Genomic DNA, 8,482 nt, shown 5'->3' on the forward strand with positions numbered 1-8,482 from the left:
CATACCAAAATATTTATTACTATCATACATAACTAAGACTTCACACCAATCAATTACACTTACATTTTCTTTTAATCTACTGATATTTTTGGAAGTGAACCTGCGAGTTAATTTTCTCGAAGTAGGTTTAGGATGATAGATTAAATCAGGTATTTGGGCAAATATTGGAAAGTGATCCGTAATGGCTGATAAGACAATTCCTGCTTTGGGAAATGGACAGGTATTTGTCAAAATCTTACCAATTAATGTGGCTGATTGGTCAGCTTTCATATTGGTCTGACTATAATTGGAATAAATGAAGTATTCAATATTATATCCAATAAATCTTGATAAAAGGAGTTTGGTGATAATAATGAAAGTCAACATTAAGATCACCAATCAAAATGCAATGCTTTTCTTTGAATATAGGATTTGATATCACTTGAAATTCATGTAATAATTAATTTTGGTTACACCATGGTGGTCGAGACATAACATCGATCAAAATTCCTTTTTTACCAGGATTAATAATTTCAATAAAAATCGTTTCCAGTACAGGAGTCACACAATTTAACTCAGAATTAATCTTAAAATCATAATTCAAAGAAACAAATAATACAACTCTTCTGCTAGTTTGTCAATTATTTGTTACAAATCCAAAACACAGCAATGACAAGACAGAACTAGAAGGGCACTCGGTGGAGCGCATACCTCCGCCACGTAATGCCCGATCCACGCCCATTACATTTTTGGTCCATATCGGGCCCATTACATTTTTGAAATATCATGCTATACAGTACTATATCGTTTTTGGCCCCATCTCTCAATGGTGAAGAATCACTTATGAAATTAAATAATTCTGGTATCCAGATCCAGATTCGCATCTTCACCAAAATCGAATCAATTTGTCCTTGCAACACACCCAACCTGTCCACCAAGTTTCGTCTGAATCCATCAACAACTTTTTGAGATATCGTGCTATATAATTTTTATCCCAATCTCTCAATGGTGAAGAATTACTGAAAAAAATTATAGTAGTTGGATCCGGATCTTCACCAAAATCAAATCAGTTCATCCTTGTCATACACCGAACCTGTCCACAAAATTTCATCTGGATCCGTCCAAATCTTTTTGACATATCATGTTATATATATATATATATATATATATATATATATATATATATATATATATATATATATATATATATATATATATATATATATATATGCCTGGTTTTGGCTTAATGGTTTGGGTGGTAGACTTGGGATCCTATGATCCTGAGTTCAACCCCCCCCCCCTCCCCTTGGCTGTTGAATTAATATCAGGTGGGGTTAACTCTGCCTGTCATCCTTCCGTGGTCGGCAAAATGAGTGCCAGCTTGCTGGTGTCCTGTGTCGGAGTGGCGACCTGTTCAGGATTGTGCCCAATAGCCAAGGAGATTGCTTAGGCAGCACCAACGCTCTGCACATAGTATGGCACCAATGGATGGATGGATGGTGCTATATCTCATTTTTTCCCCATCTCTCAATGGTGAAGAATCACTTTAAAAAATTATAGTAGTCGGATCCGAATCCGGATCTTCACCAAAATCGAATCAGTTCATCACGGTCACACACCCAACCTGTCCACAACTTTTTGAGATATCCTGTACACAGACAAACAGACAGAAAGAGGTGAAAACATAACCTCCTTCACCTTCAGTGGCGGAGGTAACAAGGCTTATCATAAAGCCATGTCTCTGAAAGACCAATTACAGAAGTATTTCAGTTGATTTGTCTTTCTAAAAACAAGCACAAATTCGCAAATTTTTTACTAATACTTTTTACCTTAACATGTAATAAAGAGAAAAAAATGTTCATGGGATTTTAAATATTCAGAAAGCTGATTCTCAGTGTAATATTGCATGGATGTATTTGTTACTGAATCATTCATATCCAAATTCAGCCTGATTATTATGAAAAGAGATAGCTATTTCATCATCAAATTTATGATTCTCAATTGACATTATCTTATCAATATTATCAAAGGAAGTGCAGTATTTGACATCAAGAATTGCAGCTCATCTGCTTTAAAGGAACTGAAAGGGAAGATATCACCAATTGACTTGATCACATTTAAATTACGATTAAAAAAAACTGTCACTAGCTGGAGTCCCTGGGATAAGGTAAGAAGGCAAGAAAGAGTGAGCGCATGTCAGTGGTTCCCACTCCGTTTCAAAAATGTCAAAAAATGAAGTTTGTTCCATTGCCTTCTCACTACATTTTCCTGAAAATGTAAGTCTTACTGAGTTCAGAACAAAAAACCGTATAGCTTCATTGCATATATATATATATATATATATATATATATATATATATATATATATATATATATATATATATATATATATATATACCGAAATATGATACTTTGAAGAAGGGGTACCTATTCTGATGGTTTTGAGAGTTTTCAATGAAATTACCTAATTTTTCTTTTTTGGCAAAATAAATGAAGGTCATAGTATGTAACTTATTCCAGCAACTAATCTAATAATCAAAATACCAATTTCTGGGATTATTAAGAAATAATACATACCTATTTTTTTATTACTGCTCTATTCAGTGACTGTCAGATGCTGAAAAGCACGAAAAGAGAGATTAATCGAACAAATTCTTGGACGTAAATTTTCAATCCAATCAATTCTGAGAGTAACAAAAAGCTCTCTAAATTCTCCAAAACTGTTTTAACTGCCTTCTAAATTAATAAAATATTTTTTAAATACCTGGAAAAAGATTTTTTTTAATTTTCAAGAAAATTTATGTTTTAATCAAATTCAAAAAAGTGTGACGTGCAGTCAGACAAAAATGCAAAATTACTCGAAACCAAAGCCATGCATGTTTTCAATATTTTTTATACTATTATATCTATATCACTGTGCCCCATTTGTAAATAAATTTTAGTGAAAATAATCTGATGCACAGAAGAAAAAAAGCATTTTTTTTTAAAACGTGACGTGCAGTCGGACATTTAGGTCGGAAAGTTCGGTGAAGCCGCTGTAATTAAGTATCCACCCGGATCATCTCAATTTTTTTTACATTGATTATTGGTAATAAGTTGAATAATTTAAGGCATGTAAATATGAGTTATTGATAAACTCGTCATTTTGTTAGGGGATTTCATAGTCCCAGGCTCTAAAAGGGCAATCAAACAAGAAAAAATAAAAATATGCCAGAATGTGCATATATCATGCGAATCCACCACTGACCAACACAAATGCTGATTTTCTCAGATGGTGGGTGACAACCTTTTGATTAGATGAGAAATTGCATATAGAATGTTTTATATGTTGTATTTTTGCATGGTCTAATATATGTCATATTTTAAGGTGAAACAAGAAAAAAGGCCAATACTGGGCATGTATATTCAATAAAAATCTTGTAGATTCAGTAATATACATCATAGACCCATGAACCTATATATTTTAAGGTCCTATAGAACACTGTCTGTGCAATGAACCAAATTTCATGACCAGTAGTAGTCTTTTTGACTTTCAAAAATGCCACTCAAGTCAGGGTATGTCCTAAAATAGGGGTGGTAACCACTTACATGCACTTAGCCTGAGACAAGAAGAAAAGTAACACAAAAAAACGGAACAATTGCTCTTGGCTCGATGTAAAATCAAGGCTTGACGTTGCTCTTTAAAGAGGTTTTCGCTCTCTCTCAATCATTAAATTCTGATGAAACCAGAACCTCAGTAAACATCTTGTCTGAATATTTATTCGGAAATATTTGCTCTTATTGTTTTAACACTAACTACAAGAAATAATAATCAAATAAGCTAAACCTTTATACAATTCAAAACAAAACAAGTAGAAGAAACATCAAATGGGTAGATTGATAAGTGAGTGACATGTAACGGTGTAAGATACAACTCATTACAGCTGAGATACTCCTGAATAAAAATAAGAATTCCCAATGTGGCAGATAATTTCAAATAAAAATCTATAAATATGTAAAGGGGGCTGAAAGGATGGCCCAGAAGCATGCACACCCAACTCCAAGTTGTCCAGCCTGGGTCCAAATCCTGACCCAGCTACAAACAGCCATACATTACCTTCTCAGCATTGATGGTTTGCCATTGCCTTCCCAGCATTGGTTAGAATGAGCGGTTGAGATATGGCCATGTAGTGCTGGTGTTGGTTCACCTGCTCTTTGCAGGGGACACCATGGTATTTTTGTCGTCCACTGGCTGATTCCAGCGGATGTCACCCCTGAATGGAGGGGGGGGGACATCGGACAGATGCCAAACCGAGCATCCCATCCGCCATCAGTCAGTGGACGCCAAATATCCCATGGTGTCCCTGTGAGGCAAACCAACGCCGGCACTCCATGGCAAAATCCCAAGTTCCGTTCTAAACATTGCAGGTAAGGCAATGGCAAACCACCCAGAAACTGCCCAGGCTTCCCCTTTGTTCTGCATCAGAGCATTACACATCAGAATGATAACCTGAATATAAAGGGGAGGATTCACTGTAGGAAATTCTAAAACAATATTATGATCATACAAACAAGACAAAAAACAAGATGTGCAGTGGTTGAGTGAGTGATCCTTAAACAGACCCTGAAACAGACTTAAACAGATTGGCCAACTTTATCTATGCCATATATGTAACATACATTCATAAGGTATAGGTTAGACCAAGCAGAAATTAACATGACATGTAAAGTGAGAAAGGCAGTTTGTCACCAACCAGGATGGGTTCAATGCCATGATTGAAGAACATGGTTCAGTGAAATTTGCTCTGAGTACGGTACGTGCTCCATCTTCTGTGTGGGAGATCTACCATGTGTAAAATATACCAGAATTCTTCTTTTACCATGACCATCTGTATGCTTACAATTCATAATACATCTGATTGACTTGTATATTTAATAAAAGAACAAGGCTCTTAGAAGAGCGAGTTGATGTAAAGGTAGTGAACTGATAGTGCATCCACATTTGGACACAAGTAGGGGGATGAATGTGTACTCCAATAAGAGACTTCGATCGATGTAAAATCAATAAGAAAACAATACCAAACAATGGTGAACATTAAGTACCGGATCAATCCAAAGTCAATGTTTTCCAGAACATGATGTGAATTAGAAGTCTCCAATGTATTTGTTTTATGACCGTGCTCATCGTATGCTCACCAATGCATCTCCCAGCAAGGACAACAGCAAGGAGGAGATGATGGAACGTCATTGAGGATTTGTCCCTGTACAGAAAACATCAGGCGTTAGACCATCTCAACCTCCGAGGACGACATATTGAGTTACAACAGTATTTTAAGGTTAAAACATGATTGTTATTATCAAAAGGCAGAAGATCTGTTGGGAATTATGTTTTTTTCCAGCCAATCAGTTTTAAGTTTAGCCAAACTAGTTCATTTTTCGCCACACTTAATATCATTCACTTGTGGCCAATTACTGACTGTACCAACGCCAACGTGTGAAAATCTTCTTGGCAACTTACGACTGTGTGTAAAATGGGGTAAATTTAACCAACCAAATGAAAAGGTATTTTCAGAATCAACAAAATACCCTTTATCAGCTTAAGTGAACAATCCACACGAATTTTTTTTTACAGCCATTTTTCCCTGCTGTGCAGGGGTTGGGCTTTTTCTTGAGGCAATGTTTTATGGCCGGATGCCCTTCCTGACGCCAACCCTGGTCGCCTCTTACGACACACAGGGATATGGAACAACCTATTCTAACCGGGGCATACACCGGGACCAGTACACTGGCACTCATTTCGCCGACCTCAGAAGAATGACAGGCTGAGTCAACCCCCTGGTGTTAATTCAGCAGCCAACGGGGCTTGAACTCAGGACACTGGGATCCCAAGCCGCTGCCCTAACCACTGCGCCAACACCAGAATGAATGATATTATTAAATTTATTTCCCTAATCGAGGCCAATTAAGCTGTTATGGATTTCAATGAAACCACAACACTAAACTGATACTGTATCGATAACTGGATATGACAAGATTATGCTGATATATTTGTTTTTTCAAATTTCGATTGTTTAAATATTTTTCAATTTTCAACTGTGTAATTTTTTTCTATTATTTAAGTTTTTTGATTTTTGGTTCCCAGAGGGAGGCGTTCAGTGCTTAATCTTGGTGTTCGTAGTGTCCCACTTTTTAGGGGGGAAAAAACCCCCATTTTGTTTTCATTATGAGGCAGAATTTCAAGTTCTACCAATTGGCTAATAATATGAATTCGCCATACCAGGAACCATCAACGATATCAGATCGCAGCCCTCTCGTTCGTTTCAGTGATTTTGGCAAAAAAGTTTCACTATTCTATAAACTTGATAAGAAATCAGTGAATTAGAGATCATCAAGTTGAACTTCAAAGGAAGTTAAGGTTTTGAATGATTGAGCAAGATTACATATACAGAGTGGGGAGAACAAGTATTTGATACACTGCCGATTTTGCAGGTTTTCCCACTTACAAAGCACGTAGAGGTCTGTAGTTTTGATCATAGGTACACATCAACTGTGAAAGACGGAATCTAAAACAAAAATCCTGAAAATCACATTGTATGATTTTTAAATAATTAATTCGCATTTTATTGCATGAAATAAGTATTTGATACATCAGAAAAACAGAACTCAATATTTTGTACAGAAACCTTTGTTTGCAATTACAGAGATCAGACGTTTCCTGTCGTTCTTAACCAGGTTTGCACAGACTGCAGCAGGGATTTTGGCCCACTCCTCCATACAGATCTTCTCCAGATCCTTCAGGTTTCGGGGCTGTCGCTGGGAAACAGACTTTCAGCTCCCTCCAAAGATTTTCTATTGGGTTCAGGTCTGGAGACTGGCTAGGCCACTCCAGGACCTTGAGATGCTTCTTAAGGAGCCACTCCTTAGTTGCCCTGGCTGTGTGTTTCGGGTCGTTGTCATGCTGGAAGACCCAGCCATGCCCCATCTTCAATGCTCTTGTTGAGCAAAGGAAGTTGTTGGCCAAGATCTCGCAATACATGGCCCCATCCATCCTCCCCTCAATACGGTGCAGTCGTCCTGTCCCCTTTGCAGAAAAGCATCCCCAAAGAATGATGTTTCCACCTCCATGCTTCATGGTTGGGATGGTGTTATTGGGATTGTACTCATCCTTCTTCTTCCTCCAAACACGGCGAGTGGAGTTTAAACCAAAAAGCTCTATTTTGGTCTCATCAGACCACATGACCTTCTCCCATTCCTCCTCTGAATCATCCAGATGGTCATTGGCAAACGTCAGACGGGCCTGGACATGTGCTGGCTTGAGCAGAGGGACCTTGCGTGCGCTGCAGGATTTTAATCCATGACGGCGTAGTGTGTTACTTATGGTTTTCTTTGATACTGTGGTCCCAGCTCTCTTCAGGTCATTGACCAGGTCCTGCCGTGTAGTTCTGGGCTGATCCCTCACCTTTCTCATGATCATTGAGGCTCCACGAGGTGAGATCTTGCATGGAGCCCCAGACCGAGGGAGATTGACTGTTATCTTGAACTTCTTCCATTTTCTAATAATTGCACCAACAGTTGTTGCCTTCTCACCAAGCTGATTGCCTATTGTCCTGTAGCCCATCCGAGCCTTGTGCAAGTCCACAATTTTGTCGCTGATGTCCTGAGACAGCTCTCTGGTCTTGCCCATTGTGGAGAGGTTGGAGTCCGATTGATTGAGTGTGGACAGCTGTCTTTTATGCAGATAACGAGTTCAAACAGGTGTGGGTTAATACAGGTAATGAATGGAGAATGGGAGGGCTTCTTAAAGACAAAACTAACAGGTCTGTGAGAGCCGGAATTCTTACTGGTTGGTCGGTGATCAAATACTTATTTCATGCAATAAAATGCAAATTAATTATTTAAAAATCATACAATGTGATTTTCAGGATTTTTGTTTTAGATTCCGTCTTTCACAGTTGAAGTGTACCTATGATAAAAATTACAGACCTCTGCGTTCTTTGTAAATGGGAAAACCTGCAAAATCGGCAGTGTATCAAATACTTGTTCTCCCCACTGTATATAGGATTATTATAATTATTGAATTAGTAAGGGTTGGGAAGAGAGATGTTGTTGAACAAATTCAATGAAAGGTTTTAATAGGAATACAAAAGAGAGTGTTCTTAGCAGGGAAAGGCAGGATAGTCTCCGGGTATACACACTGACCTTTAAGCTGTTTGGTGTAGGTTTGAATCCAAACCTCGTTTTAAAATATCACCGTGACAAGCGGGGCGAGGTATCGATGTGTTTGCGTCCCGCGAATGGACATTAAGCTGGGCGTCCTGCCTGCCAGCATTACATCGTTGATGCTAAACATCCCATGGTGTTGGTGCTTTCATAAAGAATAGGCAAGTTATCTCCGGAACACTCAACAAATCACAAATTCCTGCCCAAATCACATTAAATCTAATGCCCGGTCTGGTTGGCCAGTTCGTGAAAGCATTGAGATAAAGACCTAGTTCGCCAGCCGATGCTACAATAACTTAGTTAA

The sequence above is a fragment of the Eptatretus burgeri genome, chromosome 8 (assembly GCF_056783735.1).
Source record: "Eptatretus burgeri isolate ZD-2024b chromosome 8, Ebu_testis_v1, whole genome shotgun sequence".
In the NCBI taxonomy this organism is placed as follows: domain Eukaryota; kingdom Metazoa; phylum Chordata; class Myxini; order Myxiniformes; family Myxinidae; genus Eptatretus; species Eptatretus burgeri.